General features: G+C 34.9%; 1 protein-coding gene and 1 long non-coding RNA gene across 15 annotated transcripts in view; one reads left to right on the top strand and one right to left on the bottom strand.

Annotated features, from left to right (window-relative positions):
* The window catches only part of ROBO1 (roundabout guidance receptor 1), a 1296447-nt gene that overhangs the window by 1150513 nt on the left and 119346 nt on the right, over positions 1-26588 (top strand). The window lies entirely within an intron of this gene.
* Positions 8-26570, bottom strand: LOC147380212 (uncharacterized). 4 transcript variants are annotated; one of them, XR_015167347.1, is made up of 4 exons: positions 18674-18709; positions 16989-17040; positions 4072-4167; positions 8-145 (listed from the first exon to the last, which is right to left on the bottom strand). It is a non-coding gene; the product is annotated as an uncharacterized LOC147380212 (long non-coding RNA). The 4 variants fall into 4 exon arrangements; XR_015167350.1 differs by lacking the exon at positions 16989-17040 and having other exon boundaries at positions 18674-26570; XR_015167345.1 differs by lacking the exon at positions 8-145 and having other exon boundaries at positions 648-4167.

The following is a 26588-nucleotide window of genomic DNA, read 5'->3' on the forward strand; positions in this document are numbered from 1 at the left end:
TTTAATTCAGCAGTGGGGAACATTTCTAAATCTAACTGTATGGATCTCCAACAAAGAAAAAGAGAAAAACGTGGATTCTTTTAAACACAGGACTGCAACAGCTCTCATTTTCAATGCTTCTTTAAAAGAAATGTTTTCATTCTCCCTGTATTGACATAAAAACAAAAGGAATATACATGTTGTTTAGTTTGCTACTCAGTAAAAGAAAACTATGATTTCACTGTCTGAGAGTTAATACTTTTATGTATGACATAATTATTTTAGTAACTCTGGTCATATCTCATTTCTAGATGTTATAGCAAAATATTATAAATAGAATTCAGAAATACAGTATAATTTCCAGAAAGAAGCTTAAGTCACTTCAGAATTTTTATCTTTCTCCTTTTTAAATTGCTTTTGTGTTCTATAGAGTTTGATGTCATTTCTGAAAGGTAAAATCTTTTTCTGAATGATGGTTATGATGGATTGGCCTCATTGCAAAATAAAATAATGTGACCAGATTATTGGATTTTGAATTTCTACTGTGATGTGAGTAGAGAAGTAAGCTATCTGTAATAAGTAATGATGCATTTTTTTTCTTGTTAACAGCAATTCTATGAGACTTCTTTGCTTTTTCTGTCTTACAAGGAATTGACCAAAGTACCTAAGTAACTGAACTCTCGTTGATTCTATGACTGCACAATATTCTCCTTTACTGTTTTTTTTGTTGTTGTTGATGTTGCTGTTGTTCAGTCGCTCAGTCATGGCCGATTCTTTGTGACCCCATTGACTGCAGCACAAGGCTTCCCTGTTCTTCACCATCTCTGGGAGCTTGTTCAAACTCATGTCCATTGAGTCAGCGATACCATCCAACCATCTCATCCTCTGTCCTCTGTTGTCCACTTCTCCTTCTGCCTTCAATCTTTCCCAGCATCAGGGTCTTTTCTAATGAGTCAGCTCTTTGCATCAGGTGGCCAAAGCATTGGAGCTTCAGCTTCATCATCAGCCATTTAATGAATGCTCAGGATTGATTTCATTTTGGATTGACTGGTTTGATCTCCTTGTGAATTTATGGACCAAGATTTAAAGTTCCCCAGGAAAATGCGTGTGTAAAGCAAAGGTCTTTGCTAATGTTGAAGAAAAAAGTTATAATAATCGTATAGGACCACGTAATCCTAATAAATGCTTGTACTGTATCTAAACCACTAGTTAGCAGATCAGTATGAAAATTAAGTGGCGGAAAAAAAAAAATAAAGAGAGAGAGAGTTGTGGTGGACAAGGATTTAGAGACCTTAAAGTAAAACAAACATTTTTTTTTTTTTTTCCTGCACTGATCTGAATTAGCATGAGCTTCTCAAATGATTTAATTTTAGGAATTAGTGTGAGAAGGACATAGCTCTACTTTTATGAGATGCTGAAAAGCCACAGAGCAAAGTGGCTTCTGATGTCTCATATGCGGAAACACTGATTTGGGGAAAAAGAATCAGGAACACAGGGGAATAGAGTTTAGGGCCAAATGCTCCTTTTGTTATTGATAACAGATTCCTTTTAGACTTATGGAAAATTAAGATAATTTTTCCCTTTAAAAATATATTTTAAGTCATTTGATGACTCTTACCTGTAATTTCTATTTCCCTCCCTAATAATTCAAACTCATTAACATCATTATTATCTATCTCCTCCTCAGCTGTCTCCTGTTTGTGTTTAATACAAATTAATGCTAAATTTCTCAGCATTGGAGATGCAGCATTAACAGAAATCTGGCAATGCCCTTCTGAAGCTATATTCTGTGATTAATTATACAGGTAAAACCATAATAGATAGCATACGATGTAGTGTATTAGACTATAATAAGTCCTATAAAAATAATGATGTGGTAGATTAATTAGGATTGGGGTAGAATTTCAATTTTAAATATTAATAGAGGACAAGAAATGTTTTATATGAAGATGTGAAAAAAACTAAAGGAGGGATAAAAAGATAGTGCTCAGACAAAATAGTTAAGTTCAAAGACCCTAAGTCAGGATGTAACTCTAACATTCAAAACAAAATGCAGAATAGTCATTGTGGATGGAGCAGAATGAGCAAAGGGAGATTTGTAGGAAATGGCATCAAGGATGGCAACTAGTCATAAAAAAGAACGAAATAGCAAAATGGTTGCTGTTGTCATTCAGTAGCTCAGTTGTGTCCGACTCTTTGAGACCCATGAACTGCAGGATGCCAGGCTTCTCTATCAATCACTATCTCCCTATGTTTGTTCAAACTCATGTCCATTGAGTCAGTGCTGCCATCCAACCGTCTCATCTTCTGTCCCCCACTTCTCCTCTTGCCCTCAATTTTTCCCAGCATCAGGGTTTTTTCATTGAGTCAGATCTTCACATCAGGTGGCCAAAGTATTGGAGCTTCAGCTTCAGCATCAGTCCTTCCAATGAATATTCAGGATTGATTTCCTTCAGAACTGACTGATTTGATCTCCTTGCTGTCCAAGGGGTTCTCAAGAGTCTTCTCCAGCATTATAGTTTAAAAGCATCAATTCTTTGGCACTCAGCCTTCTTTATGGTCCAACTCTCATATCCATATGTGGCTACTGGAAAAACCATACCTTTAACTATATGAACCTTTGTCAACAAAGTAATATCTCTGCTTTTTAATATACTGTCTAGCTTTGTCATAGCTATTCTTCCACGTAACAAGTATCTTTTAATTTTTCAGTTGCAGTCACCATTCCACATTGATTTTGGAGCCCAAGAAAATGAAATCTAACACTATTTCCACATTTTCCCCATCTATTTGCCATGAAGTGATAGGACCAGATGCCATGGTCTTAGTTTTTTAATGTTGAGTTTTAAGCCAGCTTTTTGACTCTTGTCTTTTCACCTTCCACAAGAACTTCTTCCTGCCATTAAAGTTGTATCATCTTCATATCTGAGGTTGTTGATATTTCTCCCTGCAATCTTGATTCCAGCTTATGATTCATCCAGCCTGGCATTTTGTATGATGTCCTCTGCATAGAAGTTAAATAACCCGGGTGACAATATACATCCTTGACCTGCTCCTTTCCCAATTTGGAGCCAGTCCATTGTTCCATGTCTAGTTCTAACTATTGCTTCTTGTCCTGCATCCAGGTTTCTCAGGAGGCAGGTAAGGGACCTGGAGATTGTCATACTGAGTGAAATTAAGTCAGACAGAGATGGACAAATATCATATAACATCATTTATATGTGGGGTCTAAAAAAAAAGGTACAAATGAACTTATTTACAAAACAGAGATAGAGTTACAAATGTAGAAACAAAACTTAGGGTTATGAGTAAGAGAAGGCAGGGAGGGAGAAACTGGGAGATTGGGGTTGACATATACACCTACTGTGTATAAAATAGATAACTAATATGGACCCACTATATAGCCTTGGGAACTCTACTCTATGCTCTGCAATGGCCTATATGGAAAAGAGTCTTAAAAAGAGTGACTGTGTGTGTGTAACTATTGCACTGTGCTGTATGCAGAAACTAACATAACATTGTGAAGCAACTGTACTCCAATAAAAATTAAGAAAAAAAAAAAATCTAACCAGACTATCTAGGACCTTGTAGTCTTTGTAAATAGTTTCACTTCCCCTCAGAACAAGGTGTGAAGCATCAGAGATTTCTCAGAAGAGTCCTCCACTCTCTGGAGTACACAGTAAAGAATGGTAATGGCTGAGAACAGTAGGAGCTTTTTCAGTAATCTCTCTTAGGAGGTAGTTGAAGAGGAAAGGTTATGTTCTGGATCTGCTGTGAAGCAATTGCCAACAGAATTTGCTAAAAGATTGGATGTGGCTTGTGAGAAAAAGAGAAGGTTATCTTAGTCCATTGGTCTGAGTAACTGAAAAGGTCCAGATGCCATTGACAAAGATGCCATTAATGGTAGAAAGAGAAGATTTGAAATGGGAAGTATCAGGAGCTCCACTTTAGACATTGTGATTTTGAAATTCTTATTGGATATCCAAGTATAAACGTCAGATGGGCAGTTGGAAACATGAGTCAGAACATCAGAGTTGAGGTTGAGGTTGGAGAAAAATTTGAGTTGTGGTAGACAAAACAAGTACTCATTACCAGGCAGTCCTCCCCTCCTTCTGGGCAGAAGAAAGGTTCCGCTTCTCAGTTTCCTTGCTATGGGGCAAACCCATTTGGCTGGTTCAGCTTCAGGAGCTAAGAGTGAAAATTAAAGATGTTAAATACTAGAGAGTGAGCCTCCAGCACTTTCTCTTTACCATGTGGCAACCAAGGACATGGGTCTGGGTTGACTACGGGAGTTGGTGATGGACAGAGAGCCCTGGCGTGCTGCGGTTCATGGGGTCGCAAAGAGTCGGACACGACTGAGCAACTGAGCGGAACTGAATCAAGGAAGACACATGTTCCAGGACACCCAAAGAGCCTGGGTGCCTGAGTTAGGTGTAGCAGAACTTTCCACCTACACTCCTGTCTTCCCCTGTGGTCATGTAGAAAGAAGGAGAAATAAGTTTTTGTTGTAGTAAATCACAGAGAATTTCTTAGCAGAGACTCATTAGCCTATCTTAATGAATATGGGCATCATCAGCATGTACATATTACTTAAATAAGAGGAGACTGAAATCACCAAGGGAGTGATTATACATAGAAAGGAAAAGAGATCCAGTGTTTAGCTCTCAGGGAAAAGAGGCAGAAAGAGCAATGGAGACTGAAAGCAAGCAGTCAGTCAGTAAGAAAAGAAGAAAACCAGAAGGGTGGTCAACTGAAGATAGTGCTTTAAGGAGGTTGCAGTGACTGAGTCTGTTGCAGCCTGTAGATCAGGTAATGGAAGGATTGAGATTGACCATTGGAATTGACAACTTGGTGGTCATTAATGATCTTAACAATAGCAGTTTCAATTTAATAGTGGGATTAAAACTCACTGAACTGGTTCAAAGGAAATTGGAAAGGTTGAAATCAGGCACATTAAAATTGTATAGCCAATTCTTTCTGTATTGTATCTAATAAAATAGTTAAAACATAAAGGTGTTGTAGCATCACATTTTGAAAGTCTAAGTTAATCTTAAAGGTTTTGTTTTGTGTGTATGCATATATATGTATCTATGCATTTTTTGTGGCAAAAAAGGTGTAAAACTGCTATGGTAAATTTTATTTTTTAAAAAATTCTTGGAACTTCCTTTTATATATTAAATTAATTATATATTAAACTAGAAGAAATGTTGTGGTTTATGCCAGAGTGCTTTATTATAGAATTTTCATTTACATTTTACTGTCTAGAAGATGCTATCCTGTAAATAAAGGGCACCAATGCCTCCACACATTAGCTTAAAATCAGAATAAAAAGCATCTCCTATCAAGAATCAAACACTTTAATGTTGAAATAACCTATGACTATGAAACAATGCCAAGATGTTAATGTATAAATAATTTTAAAATAATTTAAATGCTGCCAACATGATGATCCATGATAGTGTTCCATATGCCAGGAAGTTGTAACATTTTGAAACTTTTACTGTTTCTAAAACCATCTGTGTGTTTTGTGTAAATTATGACTGTTAAACTGATAAAACACTGGAGGTAAAAAAGCACATTTATACATGCAGGGAAATGATGAAAAATCAGCAGTTTGTATACAAAATTACTGCTCTTATTTAGATCTTAATTGTTTTTGTTGGATTTTCTTCCCTTAGGCAAACTAAAATTGAGTAATTAAAACAAAAACTTAAAACAGAAACATAATGCCTGATGTTAATTCTAATTCTTTTTTTTTTCAAAAATGCAAAGTAAATTCTTAAGAGATGTTGGTTATTAGATATTTTTTGTGGTTCTTCTTTCCTCAGCTTTGTTCTTGAATGATTGTTTTCATTTCTATTGTCCAAGTACTTTGCCAAATGTGTTGAGTACAGACAAACAGGAGATTAAAGCACATATTATCTTTATGAAAGGCATATGAAGATTGCATGATTATTGCTACAGTTTTGGTTATAGGAATTTCTAGAGTTCTTTAATGTGGTGGCTTTCTTTGTTGAAAATTTAAAGTACAACGCTCCCAGCTGTAGGAACAAAGCCACACCCTACAAAAAAGGAAAATATGTAATTGAATTGTAACTGCACCTGCATTTTTTGATGTTCTAAGTCATTTCTTTTTACCCTGACCAGTATTCCAAGCCAGATTTTAGATCTGTGATGATTATAAACCAGGAATATATAAAAAGCATTTTATTTTCCTACCTGAGAGGAGAATCTTTTAGAACTTTTTTGGCATGTATTTATTAGAATAATTTGAAAGAGGCATTAGATGGTTTTTGTCTCTAGTGTTCTTTCTTTCTTGTATTCTCCCACCCAAACCTGAGTATTTATATTGAGAATGAGAAATAGAAGGGAAGGCTGGATTAAATAGATTTACTCCATATATCTGAAACTTAGACATAACCATTATTATTAATAAATGAATTTTTCCCATAGAAATGAATTAGAGTACCTAAGACTTTTTTTTTTTGCTGTAGAACATTTAAATATACTTTATAAAAAGTGATATATTGCTTTTATTTCACTATGTTTTAGAAATATTGTAGTTACATTCAAGATTTTTTAAAAATTATTCATTTTTTTTGGCTGTGCTGGTTCTTTATTGCTGCATGGGCTTTTCTCTAGTTGCAGTGAGTGGTGGCTACTTATTGTTGTGGCTTGCAGACCTCTCATTCCGGTGGCTTCTCTTGTTTCCAAGCGTGGGCTCTAGGGTGCACAGACTTCAGTGGTTGCAGTGAGTGGAGCACAAGCTAAATAGTTGTGGTGTGCAGGCTTAGTTGCTTCTCAGCATGTGGGATCCTCTCAGATCAGGAATCAAACTCATGTCTCCTACATTAGCAGGAGGATTCTTAATCACTGATCCAGCAGGGAAGCCCCTCAAGATTATTTTGTATGAGTGGAAGACTGAGAATGTTATTAATAAGATTGGGGAAAACAATACCATATATTGAGGGAAAAAATCTGTGTTCAAGCAAAAAAACTAAAATTGCCCTTGAATTAAAGAAAAAGATAAATACAGTTGAAAGTACATACCGCAGATAAATTCCGAGACTACAAAAGGGCATAACTGTGTGTAAAGATTGTCAATTACAGAATTATGTTGCTGACAAGTAGACCCAAAAAGGCCAAGAAAAAGTTGTTAGCATGATTTTGAGCTTCTGAACGGAGTGAATCATCATTGGTAAAAAGAGAATAGAAACTTACTAGTGCCAAAATATTGTGAAATGGTATTAAGCTTATTTAAAAATGTGCCATTTATTTTAAATTTGTAGACCTGGGGTACTTTTAATATTGTTACCTTAGTAAAAAGATAAGTATGTTAAAATCATGCTAGTTTTGGGAGAGTCACACAATTGTTCAATGTCTGCGGCATGCTTCCCATATCTTTTTATTGTTTCTGTACAAATAAACATTCTCTTGATGGTAGCTACAGGTATGGCAGGCATAATGTCAGAAGGAAATAGCCCATCTCTCACAGAAGATATAAGTAAAATTTATTTAATTCACTTATAAGCATAAAAACAAACGTATTCATAAGTTAAATGATTTAAGGTATTCAGTAGTACCTGTTGTTTAGTTGCTAAGTCATGTGCCACTCTTTTGCGACCCCATGGACTGTAGCCTGCCAGGCACCTCTGTCCATGGGATTTCTCAGGCAAGAATACTGGTGTGAGCTGCTATTTCCTCCTCCAGGGGATCTTCCTGACCCACAAATTCAACCTGAGTTGCCTGAATTGCAGGTGAATTCTTTACTGCTGAGCCACCAGGAAAGCCCCACAATAGTTATTGTTAAATATCGCAATCGTGTCCAACTCTTTGTCAGCCCATGGACTGCAGCATACCAAGCGTCTCTGTCCCTCACTATCACCCGAAGCTTGCCCAAGTTCATGTCCACTGCATCAGTGATGCAGTAATACTTGTGTGTGTGTGTGTGTGTGTTAGTTGCTCAGTCGTGTCCGACTCTTTGCCATCCCATGGACTGTAGCCTGCCAGGCTCTTCTGTCCAAGGAATTCTCCAGGCTAGAATACTGGAGTGGGTTGCCATTTCCTTGTCCAGGGGATCTTCCTGACTCAGGGATCGAACCCAGGTCTCCTGCATTGCAGGCAGATTCTTTACCATCTGAGCTGTAGGGAAGTCCCTGATTATTGGTTATTATAAGGACACCAACAATTTACTACCCTACTATAGTAATAACAGTAGCTATTGTATGTTGAGCACTGCCATGCGCAGATTTTATATTATCTCATTTAATCCCCTTTGAAACTCAGTGAATAAGCTATGTTCTTTCCATTATGTTACACTTATACCTGTCAATTGTGTCTTAATGGAGACAAGGAGGAGGCTAATGCTAGTGATAATGATGATGATGAAGGGGATATTGACATTAAACACTTAATGCCACACTTACTATGTGCCAGGCCCCATTCTAAGCACTATATATATACATATATACTGACCGTTTTATCCTCACAGCAAGCCTGTCACATAAATACTAAAATTTCACTAATGCAGTGGTTAACTCTGAACTGGCTGTGGAGACACCTGCCTTTTGTTTACTGACAGCATTTTCTAAAGGTTCTATAGATTTTTCCACATATATAAAGACTCTGAGAATTTGCTATTAGTGCAGATTTCAACTCAGAATCACAGCAACTCTTAGTCTCCACTGTGAAATATTGTCTTTGAGTTTGTAAGGGTCTGGAGAGATTAGTTCACACAGTGGAGGTTATAGTGGTTTTGAAACTAAACTAGATACATTTGAGAATTAGCCCATATTATGTCCAGTAATAACAACTGTAATATAACAAAGATCTATAAAATTTGAAATTTGGTACGTTCACAAAAGATGACCTATAAATGGCCAAGTTCAATCAAATAAGTTCAACTAAACCAGTTATAATTTAACTAAAGGTTCAAATAAACTAAAACCATTTATTCTGGACAGTAAAGGTCTTTCCTCAAAAGATATTAGGAGATTTTCTAAAGAGGATGGTAAATGACTCTTCACCATTTGGCATTTAAGGAAAGAAGGATTTATATTAAAAGGGAATGAGTCAGAGAATGATTTAACTGACTATATAGTTAATAGTGCAGTTTGTGGATTAGCTAGATTATAATTTCATCAGCTGTACACACATCAAAAGTTATTGCATAAAAATAAAGCAATTATAAGAAATTGAATGGGAAATTAAATAAAAATATTGATGTAGTAGCTTTGCAATTTAATATAAATACAATAAAATGTTGTAAAAGCTAAATAGTAACAATACAGTGTAGATGGTAAACATCCTGGACTCATTTCTGAAATTCCAGATAATTTTCTTCCAAATAACCTTTTACTGTCATTTACCCAGAATTATGTCATTTTAGTATTTAAAAGAAGAGTTTAAAAGACTTTCATGTTTGAAACTCTTAACTTTTAAGTTAAAATTTAGAGATGAATAATACATATTGTTTCCATCTTCTTTGGGGCTTTGTGACATAGCATTTTAAATGACTTGTCTTATTTTTTGAGATAAGCTGTGCTTTAATTTTAATTTTTTTCTTACCTGTCCTCAAAGCAGCCTGCTACAAATATGTTATATGTCTTACAGACTTTTTGGTACTTAGTTGAAAAAAATAAATTATAAAGAAATGCTTTCATTATGTTACTTATTCTTATCAAAGCCATAGTCCAGAAACCATTTTATTGTCAATTTCATCTACTTATCATATCCCTGTATTAAGATCGTATTCATTCTTCTTTGAAAAATGTGGGGAAAATTTCAGTGTCTGTATGTTTTAGCATGAAGAGCAAGGACATTTAGTGGTCTTTTCTTAAGGTTTTAACTTAGATAAGATGACTGATCATCCTGGTGTGCAGAGAACTGTCCTAGTGTTAGCACCGAAAATCCCAGGCCCAGGAAAATAACCTTTAGTTATCAGAAAACTGAGACAGCTGGTCACCCTATAGATGGTTGAAAGTAATTGATTTATATTTGAATGAGAAAACACACCAATACAGGGTATCAGTAAAATGTGGTTTAAATAGAAGAGTTGTATCTGCATCATTTCTTTCATAAGCAAGTTAAAGGTTTGAAAATCATTAGTGAAGTTCGGAGAAAAATTCAGTTATACATAAAAGATGATTTAACACCTCCCATTCCCCATGCTAAGAGGTACAATTGTTAGAATGCAATATGTCATCAGTTCTTTTTCCAGTCCTTCTCTGCTTCCTGTGTGTCTTTGTAGGCTTCTTTGATTTCCCTTGTTGGTGTGATATTTTGGTAAAAAGCAGCTGACTCACATCCCATCCAGATCCCCAGGGTCCTCCAGATCCTTCATAAATTTGGCATTCAGCCCTCTCCTTGCCAATTGCTTCCTTTCCCCCCAATTCCCACATGTCTCCCTCCTAAGCCATCTGCTCCTCCTCCCTTCCTTCGATCAGTGCTTTCCTCTGGTCTTCCAACTTCTTTCATTGTTCAGTGTCTGTTGCTTCCTTTTCCCCTCTGTTCCCCGACAGGAAATCAACATGCTTTATGCAGTTGATGTCATAGAGCCCCTTTTCCCTGAGAAGTTAAAATTTGTGTTCCTGCAAGTAAATAGGTCATTCTGTTGTGTGAAGGTCAAAGGAAACTGGCGTATTGAACCAGAATTTTTTTTCCTGTCTTACATAGTTATGCACATTATATATTTCATCTTTTTTTAAGAATTAATTTTTATTCATGATTTAAATATAAGTTAATCAGTATGAATCTATTATATGAATCATGGGACCAAAGAAATGAGTTAAAAAGTAAACTTATGTCCTATCCTACTTAATTTTCAAATTTAATCACTGAAATCCAGTGTATTAGTAAAAGTCAACATAGTTTTATATAAGACATGTAATAAATTCAGGTTTTAAAACTTATATGCATGACTTTATAGACATTTGATCTCTGTAAATTTCATTGTTTCCATCTGTGACATGAATTGTCTAATAATACCTGTATTAGTTTACAGTGTCCTTGTGGGAAATCAGTGAAAAAATACATATGTTATTTTAAATGGTGACACAGTCTTTATGGATTAGTAATCAGTATTCTGGTTTTCATTATTGTTGGTATATCTGCCTGACCTCTGGATATATTCAGCAATCAAAAACTGGGTGGAAAAAACCAGGAACTGTTTATGCCATAGCAATTTCAACTTTTCCGAATAAACAAGAAGACCTTGTATATATGTATATATGAAACAGATTTGGCATTTGTCTCATCTAATTTTCTGTTTATATTGATTTACAACTGTGAGAAAACAAATTTCTACAGAATCAGCATGAGTACTTAGTACAGGTGAATATTATGAGTAAGTAATTTTTCAGGCTAATACTGGTATTAAGAAACTAATTTGAATCTTTGTTCATCCTTATTGTGAAATGCAATAACCAATGGGGGACTCCACAAGAGAATTAAGCCCTAATGCCCTCAAGCATCCACTCAGTATAATAAATAGACTTTTCTCTTGTGCATCAAGAACAGTTCTAGTTATGGACACTTCTCAGGGGAATTGAGAAATGCTGTGATTCAGATGAAGTGTGCTGGTTGAGAACTGCTGGTTTATCATCCCAAGAAACATCTTGAGACTTTCCAGAAACTTGTAATTCTATTTAAATATTTACACATACACTCCTCATGTTTGGATGCTGAAACTAGAAAACTAAAGCTAAAATCTTAGAACTACCTGTGAAGCTCAAGTACTCTTTTGAAAGCATTTTAACAGAAGGCTTTCTCAGTTCCAGCACACAAATCAGTTTAGACGCAATATAATTATAAATGTAATCCCAATGGCTATTTATTTGATCATTGCTCTAGATTTTCATTATTTGTTTGTTAGATGTGCATTGACTTCCTTGGTGGCTCAGATGGTAAAAAGCGTCTGCCTACAATGCAGGAGACCTGGGTTCAATCCCTGGGTCGGGAAGATCCCCCTGGAGAAGGAAATGGCAACCCACTCCAGTACTCTTGCCTGGAAAATCCCATGGACTGACGCAGGAGCCTGGTGGGCTATAGTCCATGTAGTCACAAAGAGTCGGACACGACTGAGCAACTTCACTTCACTTGTGCATTTAACAGCTTAGATCATAAGAGCTAGCGGTACGAAATTATGAAAGTCTTTGCCTATCCTATTCCCTCTATCTGGGATGTTTTGAGGCCTATGCCTTCTTTATCTAACTCACTTGTTTCAAGTTTGAACTTAAAGTTGAGTTCTAAAGAGGAGCCTACTGCAAAACCCTACCCTGCACTTCTACACTGAATTTATCTTCCTATTGTCAGTTCCCTTTCCTTTAGATAACCATTTTGCTTTTAGTCTGTTGCAAATCATTACTTACATATTACTTATCTAGTATACATAAGACACCTAAGGGCCACCTATATTTCCTCTGTCTTATAGTTGGAGCCCAATACATATTTCTTCAGACATTAAATGAATGAAATGTAAATCAGAACAATGTCTTCTAGCATACGCAGAACTGAAAAATTGCTAATTTGAACATACTTGATTTGATTTCCATATGCACTTATATATTTATTTTCTTACTCTCTTATAAACTGGAAAGGAAGTATCATCCACGTCATTTCTTTTTCTAAAGTATCTTTTCTTCTTTGGCTTATTAGTAGGATAAGGAAGAGATATTACACAGGTTAATTATGTGAGTAAATATATTTCTATGTGGCTTACAAATATGCACAGAATCTTAGAGATGGAGCTGACGAGAGATTGTAAATGGGCAAATCCCTTCATTTTTAAGCAAGAAAAGGAAGCCAGGGAGTTGATATGCCCTGAGTCATTAATGGATCTATATCATGAGTCAGCTGTAATAGCCAGGCATCTCAATGCCTGTTTTGTTTTTGCCATGACACACTACATCTGATCACCCCTTCTCAAAGAAACACTTACATTTAAGATGTTTCCTAACAAAAGAAATCCACAGATAAAGTGGTTTACTGGACTCATTTCATACAATTTTGCTACTTGTTTTGTGTCCTAAATTCAATATTTCCAATCATAGAAAGTTTTATTTTCAATATTTTCCCCTATTATTTTCAATTATTTATCCATTGGGTACAAACATGACCTTGTGTCACTTTGATGAATAATTCTCTACACATTTTTGCTTTATCAAGTATGCTTTAAGAACATATCTAAATTAATCTTAAGTAACTATCTTAAGTTGCCTCAGAATTTCATCCAAAATAATAAAAATAAACTACAACAATTTAAATACTAAGCTAACTTTAACTTATGGCCATTTTGGGGAAGTCCGAAGCTCCTTTTTGAAACTGAATTAATTAGTAAACCTTGGTCACATCCTTTAATTGGTGTAAATACTAAGCTAATAATAACTTCGCTATTTAGTAAGTTTATAATGAGAACCAAACCAGAGTAGTGAGAGTATTTTGAAGAATCACAATAACAGCCTCATTGTAAAGTAGTTATTTTCAATAGTCCTCTCTTGATTTCCAGTCAATGTTCTCTCCTCTTTAATATTAATAACTTGGAGACGGGAGAGACCAGAGATGTTTAAGTTCAGAATGAAAAAGAGCCCTTTTGTATTATTTAGAGGACAAAATAAAACAAACAACCCCTAAAAAACCAACACTGATAAAACTGGCGTATCCTGTTTTCGATCAGTTTTTTTAAGTGTACATAAAATGTGTCTCCTTCTATATGACATATACTCTTGGGGCCTCTGTAATTTATAGTCTACATGCCCATTTTTGTCTGGGTCCCTTAGGACACCTAGTTGTAATTCCTAATAAAATCCTTGTAAGTCCATATAAAATGACTCAAGTGTCAGAGAGGGGGTGCAAGCATGTTTGGATGCAGAGATAAAGTAGCAGAGGCTAAAGAGTGCCAGATGGAATGTTTTCTAGTTTAGTAAATAATCTTTGGTGACGTCAGGAAACAATATACTATAGCACTTTTAAGTTTCTTTTAAAAAGTATAATGAACTTTGACGTGAGTGAAAGTCCTAACGTGAAAAATCAGAATACTCTTGAACAGTTTTGGTATTGTACAATGTTGATTTTTTAACCCAGCTTTGTGTTCATGTTGACTGTCACTACTCTTTCAAATCTCTCAAAATGTTTCTGGCCTTCTGAATTGTTTTTCCAGACATGTTTTCTCTGAAATAGTTTTGAATATTTGCCCAAAAGCTAGTCTCAGCCAAATATTAGTTTCAGGAGTGCCTGGCACCTTCGATATGGAATTCAGCCAAGTCCTAAAATTCACTGGACCAAAACCTGATGTGGATGTACACAGCCACTCAGCATCCAGGATCCTTCAATCAGAGAAGATATTCCAGAAAGCAGAAAATATCTCAGAAATTTGAGTGGTTAGCTAGAAAAAGTTATAGCTCATAATTCAAAGTAATTATCAATGGAGTACACTACCATAAGTATTGTAACTGCAAAATAAACACACGTGGTGAGAGACGGAGCTCGTAATAGCAATTTCCAATTAGCGTGATACCCTGAGAGAGTTGATTTACAAATGTTGTCCCTTTGTTTCTTCTTCATAATGCATGCTCATTCAAGCAACTAGGTTTCTTCACATTCCAATCACTTTGATATATTTGATCAGGTCATTACAGTCCTCCAAATAGCCAAGGACATTTTACTACTGTCTGGGAGCACTTTGTTTAATTACAGGTTAAAGTAGTTTGCCAAATTAAAGGTACAGTCTTTTTGTGGTTTCAAGGATGGTGTTCCAACCAGTTTATTTTATTTTCGATGTTCTATTAATCATGGATGAAATGTTTCTCTAGAAATACCATTTTAAAATTTATCTTAAAACCTTGCTTACAAATCTTGCCTATAATTTGGGAAAAATGTAAATAATATAAGAATACTTTTTGTAAATTCTCTATTTTTAAAAAGTTGACTTTTCTAAATGCTTGTAATTTCAGTGTTTGCTCATGATGACCCAGACATAATTTTCTGTTTACCACAGGAAGAATGAATTGTAATCTTTAAAAAACAAAGTAGTAAATTGAAAAATGCATTTGAGTATACAGCATTCTCCCCTTAAAACATGGTTCAAACTGCAAAAATCACATAAATTATTTTTAGCCTTTATTTTTAAAATTATTTTTAATCTGAGCACAGGGATTGGAATTTTCTTTTCATTACCTGTAATTGGCTAAAATTGGTTTTATCTATTTCTCTATCTTGTTCATATTGTCACTTTTAAAGATGCTCTCTCAAAAAATAATCCCAAGTCTTATGTTGAGGCTGATGTCTAATTTAGTGCTGATTCTGCCTTTCTTTTGTTTAAAGGCGAGTTGCTTTAAAAGTACTAATACTCTATTAGTAACATCTGACCACTTCAAGTTTTATCTCCTAAAGCCTGAAGAATTTGATAATATGATAAATCATGCACTTGTAAAATAATCCAGTGTGCATTAAGAAAATTACTAACAGATGGCACAGGTTTTCTCTTCCTAAATCTTACAAATCTAGGTGATCATGAAGCTTTAAAGGCGGATCACACTAGAAAAAGGCTCATGTTTAAGTCACCTTTAAGAGCATCATCATGTATAAGGAAAATTTCAAAAGCAGTTGAACTCAATCTGTATAATACTAGTTGAAAATAATGTAACTCTGTCTCCTTGAGTGGATAAAGTGTAATTTGCTAAGGAATCCATTATTTCGTATTTCTTTGCCTTTTAGCATTCATGGTGTCAGTCTTCTATCACCTAGATACAGCGTATCTCCATATTGTGTTATGCCTCATGCTTATAGAAGATCATGTCAGATTTTCTCATCTTTATTAGGAAAACTTATGCATATCCTGTTCAAATTTTAAATATGTCATAGTAATAAGTACATATTTACATGGAAAAAGAAGAGCCATCCCTCCATAGAGGAACTAATGTAAGATATTTACCTAACTAGATTTCTCCTACAAAGAACAAATGCATATGTGAAATGTAAACAGGTCCATCTTTTCCACTGGCAGCTAGGTGGATTAATGGCAATTAGTTTGGCTATTCGGATCACTCAGGCTTAAATATGGACTGTAATGGAAGGAGGGCCATCAATCTAATGCTCTCAGGGAGGTCCGCCAATAGTACGTATTTCTTCCCCAAGCCATTGAGTCTCTCAATCTATATGAGACATTGCTGATTTGTAGTTTGTGGCGTGAGAAGCACAGAAAATAGGAGCTCTTGTTTTCTGTCCGAAAGTAAGTGCACTAGGTAAACTTTACTTTGGATTTATGTAGAATGAACTCCAGTCATTTGCTAAATGATCTGGAGCAAGTTTCTGATATGCTCCGAGCATTACTTTTCTCATCCTTTAATAGAAAAATATATCTCACCAGTGAGACTGTTATAAAAATGAATGATGATGCATGCAACAATGCCATATACACAGCACATGTTGCTACCTCATGGTTCTCGTTAATCATGACAGTAATGATATTCCAGGTTGTTGTTTAAATACAGTAGTACATTTATGAAATTTACCACAGATTCACTGATGTATTTTTCATGTGTTTGAGGAGAAGACTACCAAAAGCATTTTACACTTAGGACATAACTTTTTTCAGGTTTTTCCATTGTTAAGTCATTTAAAAACTCCTACTGAAACGTTAGCATCTTTAAATGTATGTATTACTTTGGTATGAGGTCCACAGAATTTGCGTTTTTCTCTGTACAGCAACAGAAAGGAGTGTCTTTCTAGCAAATTCTCAAATATCAAGCCTTTCAATGAAGAAATGATGACCAAAATCAAAGAATTCTATGTATCCTACATCTCAAATCTTGAAAAATATGATAGTGTGCTTTCTCCGTGGGAGTGAAGCAAGATTCTAGAGATACAGAAAACTCCTTGCCAGTGTAGAATTTCTGTTCTATATAGAAGAGAAACAGTAAGCATAAGATAGAATTTTTTGTTTGTTTCTTATTGGTTTTAATCTTACTCTTTCATTTTCCCACTGACTGATATCACAAACATCAGAACCTTACCTGAAAAGTTCTGAATGCGGAAACCTCCTATTTAGGTTTGTATGGAAGAAACCTAGGATTCACGAAATTCTGAATTACAAATCAAAGTTCAAACATAATTTATAGCCTTAGGTTTGGGAGCATCCAGAACATTGACATCCTTAACACTATTAATATTTTGCACGTATATTCTGTTCAGAATGTTTTTGTCTTCACTGGGGAACTTTACTGTTTATAGTTGGAGAAAGACTGTTGCAAATGTAGCATTCCAAATGGTGTTTGAAATACTCTTCAGGTAGACATTTTCACTTTTGTTTTTGCAGATAGCTATAGAAATATAAGGGACAGGATACATTTATTTTGATTTATTTATCCACAAGATGACCATTAATTCTCTAGAAATAGTGAGAAGTACATGTGCATAATTATGAAGATTAATGTAAGCCACAAAAAAGAGTTCCTTTAAGCCCTAGATCAGACCTTTCTCCTCAAGATTCTATTCTGTCCCTCACATGTGTAAATGATCCTACTGGCTTTCTCTTAGGTAGTATGTAGATATATTTTCATTTGTTTTGCCATGTGTTGTGGTGGAGAAGAGAGGGTTATCTATCATCCTTTATCTTATCATATGTCTCTTACAAAATGAGGCACAAATTTGCCAAATAAGTGAGCTAGGTTCCGGCATAGTCTTGTGATCAATAAAAGAGAGTGAAGCAACTGACCATATGGATATTGAATCTCTGACCCTGTCTGATGAGCCCTGACTCTGATTAATCAATTAAGCTTGTCACATGCAAGTCGCTTCTTGTTCTCTTGACTCTTTTAGATTAAAATACCACAGAACAGGGATGCATGTTTATTTCAATTTATGGCTTATTTTAGGGATCTTCCTACTTGTATAGAATCTTAATAAACAGTATTAAATGTTAAATAAAAAGTATTAAATGCTTTTATTGCTTATTTATTTTTGCAGGTTACAAATTTATTTACATAAACAAGTATGCTTACTTAATTTCTATACTTCATTTCTATAAAGTCATTCTGCATTTCTGAATCCAAGAAGCTATTGCATACTCAGCCTTGGTTTGGACTTTGTCTGCCATGGTTATATTTTTCTTCATAATATAAGTGAATTTAAATTTCACAAATGACAAAATAGTGTCTCTGGAAAAGGCATTATCTTAGCAAGGCATTTGGTGGTAAGGGAAATTCTCACACTGGACCAAAACTATAGAAAAGAGCTAAGCGTAAGAACCCGTGGTGAGGAAAAAAAAGGACTTACTGTTTGAAAAGTATTTTCAGCTGGTGGACATGTAACTCAAAAGAGCCAAGTGCTTAAAAATGAGCTTTTCTCCCCTCAAATATGATGAGCATTTGTCATCTTTATTTCTAGAGTATAGTCATAATTCCTCCATAGATTTTTATTTCAGGCTATCCTAACAGTAACTGTATGTAAATTCAGAATTATAGCCAGATGGTTGGGAGAGGTGATAAAAAGCAAACCTGTTTTCGTAGGAAAGTGAAAATTGCCCATAAGACTTTGTTTTTACCTTTAAAACAGCAGGACATTGTTTCATGAGACCCGTGAAGGAACTAATACATTAACTTTAATGGCTGGGAACTAAATTAATTTCTCATATGCATGTAGAATACTACCATGTAATATGTAGAATTTTCAGAGGTAAAAATCAATCAACTTAACTTACTTTGCCGGGATGGCTGGTAGAGGCTGTTTTCTTCTCAAACCACTCTTTTATATTGCCTCCTTTTTATAGGATTCACTTTGGGGTTCTGATCTTAATGACTTGGGAACCAGACACCTGGGGAATCAGCTAAAAGCCTTCACTGTTTCATCTGCTCTCTGTTTCACCGGCAGTCGGCAGTTGTCTGTCCCTAGTTTGGAATACAGTAAATTAGAGATGGCTTTCCTGGTTGACTGGTTCAATAAAATGGTGTCCAGAAGAAAATGCCAAACCCAGGTCTTCATATTGACTTTGAACCACACTTAAGCAAGCAAAATAGGTGTCTTTTAAAAAGACAGGACTTCCTTTTTTATTTTTTTAAATTATTATTCCTTGTTAAAATTAGGATTCATGGCAAGATCATCTGGTGATATAAACTAGATATACAGAAAGGTAATAATTTACACTTTCACACAGAAAATCATCCTCTCCCTTTAACTTAACTATGTCTCTCTGCAGGGTGGCTCCCACTTGCCTGCAATTAGCAGTACAGCCCTTGTTAGTCTATAATCAAATTATCCTAGGTGTGCTTCTGTGGCATCAAACAGCCAACTACCAATTTATAAACTGCTATGAGGAAGAAATGAGAAGTTTAGTTGGAGAAATGAAAATCACAGAGAAACGCAGCTGCCATAGTCCTAAGCAGCAATTCTCCCAGGCCTGTGTTCTCAGCTGGCAGCTCCCCAAGCTGTGGAGAGAGCCACGTGTCCCCACTGGGATAATTGCTTTTTTCTGCATGAGTCTCTTGTTGCTTCTCTCTGATGATGGAGTGTGTTTAAACTCTTGGCAGAAATCATGTTGGTTTTTAAATGGTATTGTAAAGTGGCCCAGCAAACAAATGAAATTGGATCATGTTCTCTTGTATGCATGTAGCCCAAGCAAATATGGAATGCCAAAGGAGAGATCCTAATTGCCTGTTTTTCCTCTCAATTCCACGCCTAGGAGAACAGTTGAAAGATCTACAATAACTTATGTTTTTTTTTTTTTTTCCCCTTGTAACACTTTCCCTTTTAATGTCACCAGGTAAAATGTAGAATAGTCATTTGTTTTCAATTTGTCATTTTCATAATTTCTTTACAGTGTGTATGTACTTACCTAGGCATCCTTTTGTTGTACAAGACGTTTTGTGTGTGAAAATCACGTGAACGTCAGTCCTACCATTAAGTAGGCTATAAAGACCAAGGATGATTGGCATAAGAATGGACAAGTAAATGGATAAGTAAGGTTCAGATGAAAAATTTTCAGTGTGATGGAAATCTTACTGTTTTTTTTTTTTATAATCTATACTGAGAATATATTGTAAATAATAGCATATAATTTATTTTTCTTAGTTTAACCCACCTGTATTGTACAGTCTCTCATTTTGTATGAGGAGTCCATATTGAACTGGTCATGAGTACATGGCTGCTGCTGCTGCTGCTAAGTCGCTTCAGTCGTGTCCAACTCTGTGCGACCCCATAGACGGCAGCCCACCAGGCTCTGCCGTCCCTGGGATTCTCCAGGCAAGAACACTGAAGTGGGTTGCCATTTCCTTCTCTAATGAATGAAAGTGGAAAGTGAAAGTGAAGTCGCTCAGTTGGGTCCGACTCGTAGCGACCCCATGGACTGCAACCTACCAGGCTCCTCCATCCATGGGATTTTCTAGGCAAGAGTACTGGAGTGGCTTGCCATTGCCTTCTCCGGAGTACATGGCAGCTATGTATAACAGCCTTTGAATAACCAGCATGAAATCAGGTTACATCTCATCAAGAAGTTTGAGTGGGAAGTATTTAAGACAATGCATTTCTTCTTCTTCTCCTCCTTCTTTTCCCCTCTCTCTTCTCTCTCCTTTTATTAAAGGTCCCTGTGAACCAGAATGAAGCAGAAATAGAGTTGAATTTTTTTTGGAAATATATTAAGAGGCAATAACCTTTATGAAAAGTAGAGCGGAAATAAACTTTGTTAGCCAGGAAGAAGGACTGTGATTTGCCTAACCATGGTTTATTATTTTGTTTATTCATCTAAAAGAAAACTTATGTTGGAGATTTTATATGAAATCATGTTGTTATGGATACATCAAAATCACTTTTAAAAACATTAGTGTGACAAGGTTAGTACAGATAAATAGAATAAAGATTAAGTTCTTGAAATTTCTGTCTATACTTAAGTATTGATGATTCGAGTGGTAGATATAAATTATTTTATATCAATGTGTTTTGATAACTAAAGTTTTTCAAAAATTTAAATTTTGATCTACTTGCTAACTCCATTAAAATTTATGTTCCGAAAAGTAAAACAGCAAAACTATGAATATGTATATTAAAAAATATAAATTACCTATATTTGATATTAAACCATGATTAGTAAAAACATAAAATTATTTAATTCTCAGCATGGCTTTCTATTAACTGTTCTTTTTTTTTTTTTTCCTATTAACTGTTCTTTTTTTTTTTTTTTTCTAATTTTATTTCATTTTTAAACTTTACACAATTGTATTAGTTTTGCCAAATATCAAAATGAATCCGCCACAGGTATACATGTGTTCCCCATCCTGAACCCTCCTCCCTCCTCCCTCCCCATACCATCCTCTGGGTCGTCCCAGTGCACTAGCCCCAAGCATCCAGTATAGTGCATCGAACCTGGACTGGCAACTCGTTTCTTACATGATATTTTACATGTTTCAATGCCATTCTCCCAAATCTTCCCACCCTCTCCCTCTCCCACAGAGTCCATAAGACTGTTCTATACATCAGTGTCTCTTTTGCTGTCTCGTATTGAACTGCTTACCTGAGAGTGTGAATAAGAAATATTGCCAAATAAGAAAGACTGTATTCTTTGATAGTATATAAGATCCAAATTATGTGAATTATCTTTTATTTGGTTCTAACTTTTTAGATTGCTATGGGACATGTATTTTATCAAACTCATTGCCTATCATATGTGCAGTATAATTGCACTGCCAGCAGTATTTTTCCTTCATTTAGAATGCAACCTTTGTTTTTGAAAGTTGATATGGTATATGTTAGAAGGCATGGATGCTTCAGTTGGAATTGTTCACATTAATGGTTGATACACTTGCAACCAGACTGGAAAGTGATGGGTATTTTTTCACTTCCTATCACTCTCTGCTCCCTGATCAAATAAGATATCTTTGGTGGGGGGTGGTTTTAGTTGTTACTGTTGTTGAATTAATGCTAAAGGTTAAAGAAATAAAAACTGTTGCTCTGACTCTTCTTAACATGTCTCTGTTGAAAGGAGTCCTTAAGGACTATCCAAAACTGCCCTGAGGTTTAGTTCACTGTGGTGAATGTCCGGAGGCTATGACTGGCATCTGGGGTACTGGCGTCTGGTGGTCATTAAGTCTTAAACCCATGCAAAGTACTCTTCCTTTAGTTGTCAACAGCTGGGTATCTGTTGCTCAGGTCAGAGATCCAGGCAGAACTGACAGCATTGCTATCAAGAGATATTCTGTCCAAAGAGACTTAGTAGTGAATTGTTTAAGGATGATACCTGGTGCTATAATTCACAGCCTCTCTGCTCATTTACTTTGCAAAGCAGTGTGAAAACATGATAAAGAATCATTTTTCAGAAAAAATATTTTCTAAACCTGGGTGCTTTAAAACTGCCACTCATATTAACCCTGCTGTTGTCTTTACTACTGTAAATGAATATTTCTGAGCCTTTAATCTTTCAGAAAATTGTAAAAATTAAGTACTTCCCAATTTCCCATAGGTATAATGACACCTATTTGTGTCTTCTATGTATTATTTAAACATATTTCTCTTCTAGCATTCTAAGTCAGTGTTCTTTTAATCCATTGTTAGGATCTATTTTAAAAATAGTATTTATAGTGAGAAACACAGATTTTTGAATGCAACATCTACTTAAGGAAATGAGATAAATTATATGACAGTTTGGTGGTTAGCAATTTGAAATCGTCTTTGAAGCCCTTAATATAATTAGTGGTTTCGTTTTTGGTCTGCTGAATTCAAGTCACATTAGGTTAATGTAATTAAAAGCAGAAAAGATTTTGTGTAGCTGAACTAGTTAATTAGCCCCAGTTGGTTTAGTATGTTAACCTAGAGGTGTACGGATAACATTGTGGGGGTGATGCCTGAAAAAAAAATTCCTGTGTAACAGATACTGCAAATCATCTGACTTGCTTTAGGGTAGAAAATGAAGACATACCAAGAAGTTCATTTTAAGTTCATCTTTATTTCTGATTTTAAGCACTGATTGCAGGGTAAGCTGTATATGCCGTAGAATAACCAGACAAAAACCTTAATTTACTTTCTAAAAGAAAGCTTGCTTCTCTGTGTGCAGAGATAATGTTCCTTCTTGTATTCTGGAAATAAGAATTCTGATTGTAGTTTTTTTTGTGCTCACCAGAAAAAAAATATGAAATGGTTCTCTCCACTTTTGTTTGACAAGCTACATCTTATTCCTGAGTTTTCTATATAATCTTGTTAGTAAACAACACAATAAAGGAGATGAAAGCATTCTATAAGGGATTTTCAATGACTTCAGAGAAGTCTTTAAGTACTAGGAGAGAAGGCTTTTACCCCTAAGGAAAAAATCATTTATAGCTTCTTAAAGGCAAAATGCTAGTATATAAGAGTCTCACATATCAAATACATTGAGGTATTCCTTACCTTAATGTCACTATTTTTTTTTTTAACCTGAGACTGATTCTGAAGAAAAATATAAAGCGTAAAGTTATTTGAAACTTAAAAATTTTTTCGCCATCTCCTCCTTTCTCCTCCTCTGGCTCCTTCCCCAAAAGGAGCAACACCACTGGGAAGCTTTTGTTTTCATCTAGTATGTAGATAGCTGAGGCCCCCCCTTTAAGCGCTGTCTAGAGCTTATGGAAATGTGGGCTTCTAATGTGGTTACTACTGAGGGCTGGTTAGGTAGATGGTAATGAGGAAGAGAGACCTCTGCTTGGATTTTTGACACAGGCTAGATGCCAGCATATTGTCTGAAAGCTTAACACGTTCTGCATCTCCACTACCCGGATTATGTTAATTGAAGTAGTCCTGCTGCAGTGCAGTGTTTAATATTGTGTCTGTTCATTATACAAACTCGTTTTTGATAGGTTTACAGTTCGGCTGTCAGATCCAGCTGCAGGAAGAAATCTGCCAAGAAATATTTCTTAGCTTGTTTTAAATAGTGCTATTTTCACAGTTATAGTATTTTGTATGTGTTAGAAGACATATTTTTCCTTTCTCTGAAGAGAGAGGAAATGTCAATTTTTGGTTTTACAAAGGGGCACTAAGATTTAGAATATACAAAGTCACCTTTTACAATCAATATTTTTATATGACTCAACATAATATGATGGTTAACAGTAGGTTACTGTTTAAAAGCAGTATGTTATATTTGATTGGGGTTACAGCACTAGGTTTTTGTTTTTGTTTTTTCTATTCTTTTGCTTATTGAAAAGAAGAGGTCACCATGCAGTCTACATTTGTGACCATAGAGACTAGAATTATGGCTTTTGGTTTGATCTGTTTCAATTCAGCCATTGACATAATGCCAAAATTAATTTGAACTTATGGAAATTGAAGACTGTCATTTTCATCCATTATTTTTTCTGTTTCTGTTTTCAGTACCTTTTTTGTTTCTTCCTTCACTTTTGTCAATTTCTGTCTCTATTATCTCAAGGAAAAAAGTTTCTCCCAGTTTTAGTGAGGTTTGTTTGATTTTCCATTTAATTTGTAATGTTCATTTTGGGCTATTTAACCCTTATTGTCTGTGAGTATAGGGTGGAATGTAGGATTTTATAATGAAAATGTCTTGTTGATGGGATAGAAGTTATGTAGGAGCATTTATACAGATCTGGGGAGTCTTCTCACTGCTTTTTTCAGATAGAATAAGCATTTATAATATTATTTAATTTTAATCCCTCCCTCCTTTTGTCATTTTAATTCAGCATTTATCTTTAGGTCAGAGCCAAGTCTTCAGAACAAGGCTTGTGAGCCTCAGCACTATTGACATTCTGGGTGTGTGATAATATTCTTTATGTGATGGACTCCTGTGTATTGTAGTATATCTTTGAATTGAAAATGCAGCTTATACAAAAGCATATATCACATGATTTTTCTTTAGTAAAAGTGTGTGTGTGATGTATCTTTTATATCTCTATATCCATATCTACTCATCTATACTGAGAGAGAGGGAGGGACAAAAGAAAAATGTTCTTGAAGTATTGACAGTAGTTAACTTTTGGAAGGTTTTTTTTTTTTCATGTGACATTTATTTGTTAGTTTTATTCTGTTTGAGAATTTAGGTAAGTATATATGAAAAGAATAATTCTGTCATTAACATATCTTGTAACTGCTATAAACATTTATAAAAATGCTTCATTAAATAATACACTAATTTTATCTACAAAAGCCATTTGCATTCATCAAAAATCTTTCAGGTGACTATGCAGACGTTTTTCTAAGCATGAAGGACAGAATCGTGAATGATGTAGAGAAAAGTTACAAGAAGGTTCTCAAAATGATACCTGGAGAATCATGATCTTTTTTTAAATAAAAGGACTCAAAAAAATCAAGTTCTAAAGCCCCCCAAATTAAAATCACTTTGTTAATATTTGATTTTTCCTAATACATACGGATTTGGTTACAATCTCTAGTTTGGGGTATATGAATCGAAATGAAGCAATTTAGGCATTTCAAAACAGTGTGACGTCCGCCGTTATAAGGTAGGAAACTCCTGGTGTAGGATGAAAAACAAAATTCTATTTGAATGGTTCCTTCCTTCCTTCCTCCCTTCTTTCCCTCCTTGCTTGCTTTCTTCAATTTTTTTGTTTCCTCCTTTGTTTAATCTGTAGACTATACAGAATAACTTTGAGATCAAAACCTCCATAAACAAACATTCTGGAAGTTCTCCTGACCAAACTTTTCTAAGGTTCAGAGCTTTATAGATATTCTTGGTTAACTGGACTCCACTCCCCACCAAAAGCATATTAAATTAAGTAAAGATAGTTCAATTTCCTCATCCCAATCTTAATTCATGATTAGCTTCAGCCTATTTACTGTACTGTAAGTCTGCTTATATTTGTAATTAATTCTTCTTCAAGTAATTAAGTGTTCAAGAGTGTACCCAAATGAATTTCCAGATGATTTATTGGGATCTGTTCAGTCTCTGCCTCCTAAGTCCCTAAGAAACTGTTGGGCAGAAATAAAATCTATGTTTTTTAGGACATGTCAGTTTCTGCAATGTTTTGGAAATTAAGATATATTCCTTTAAAGCAACTCTGGCAAGTTAAGTAATGAGAAATAGTTTTGTTTCCACATCTTATAATACTAGAATATGGTTCTTGAAATTACTTATAGCTAATATGTATTTGCATATTAATTATAGTCACATAGTATTAAGAATTTCCCAAACAGCGCAGTCCTACTATATAGCATAGGGAACTGTATTCAATATCCTGTGATAAACCATAATGAAAAAAAATATAAAAAAGAATGTACATATATTTATAGCTGAATCATTTTGCTATACAGCAGAAATTAACACAGTATTATAAATCAAATATACATGAATTTTAAAAATTTCCCCTTTTCTTTTTTCCACTTATTAACCAAATTGCTTATGCAATTTTTTGGTTTTCCTTTAATTAAATAATATGAAAGAACCCAGTCCGTCTGGAAACAGAAATTTCTAGTTATACAGAATATAATACTGTTACAAGAAATGTAGGTAAGGAAATATTTTGCCTCTTTTATATGGTACCTTTGGAATAAATTCTGTTTAAAATTATTACCTATAAATATGGCGAATACTACACATCAGCTTTTTTATTTGATTTAGGCTTTCTTTGCATGCTTAGAAAGTTGACTTCACTTACAAAGACCCCCGTCATATAAAAATTACTAAAGCAATTTTA

This window comes from Bos grunniens, chromosome 1 (assembly GCF_055505025.1).
Source record: "Bos grunniens cultivar Pamir isolate PY7600 chromosome 1, Bosgru_T2T1.0, whole genome shotgun sequence".
Lineage (NCBI taxonomy): Eukaryota > Metazoa > Chordata > Mammalia > Artiodactyla > Bovidae > Bos > Bos grunniens.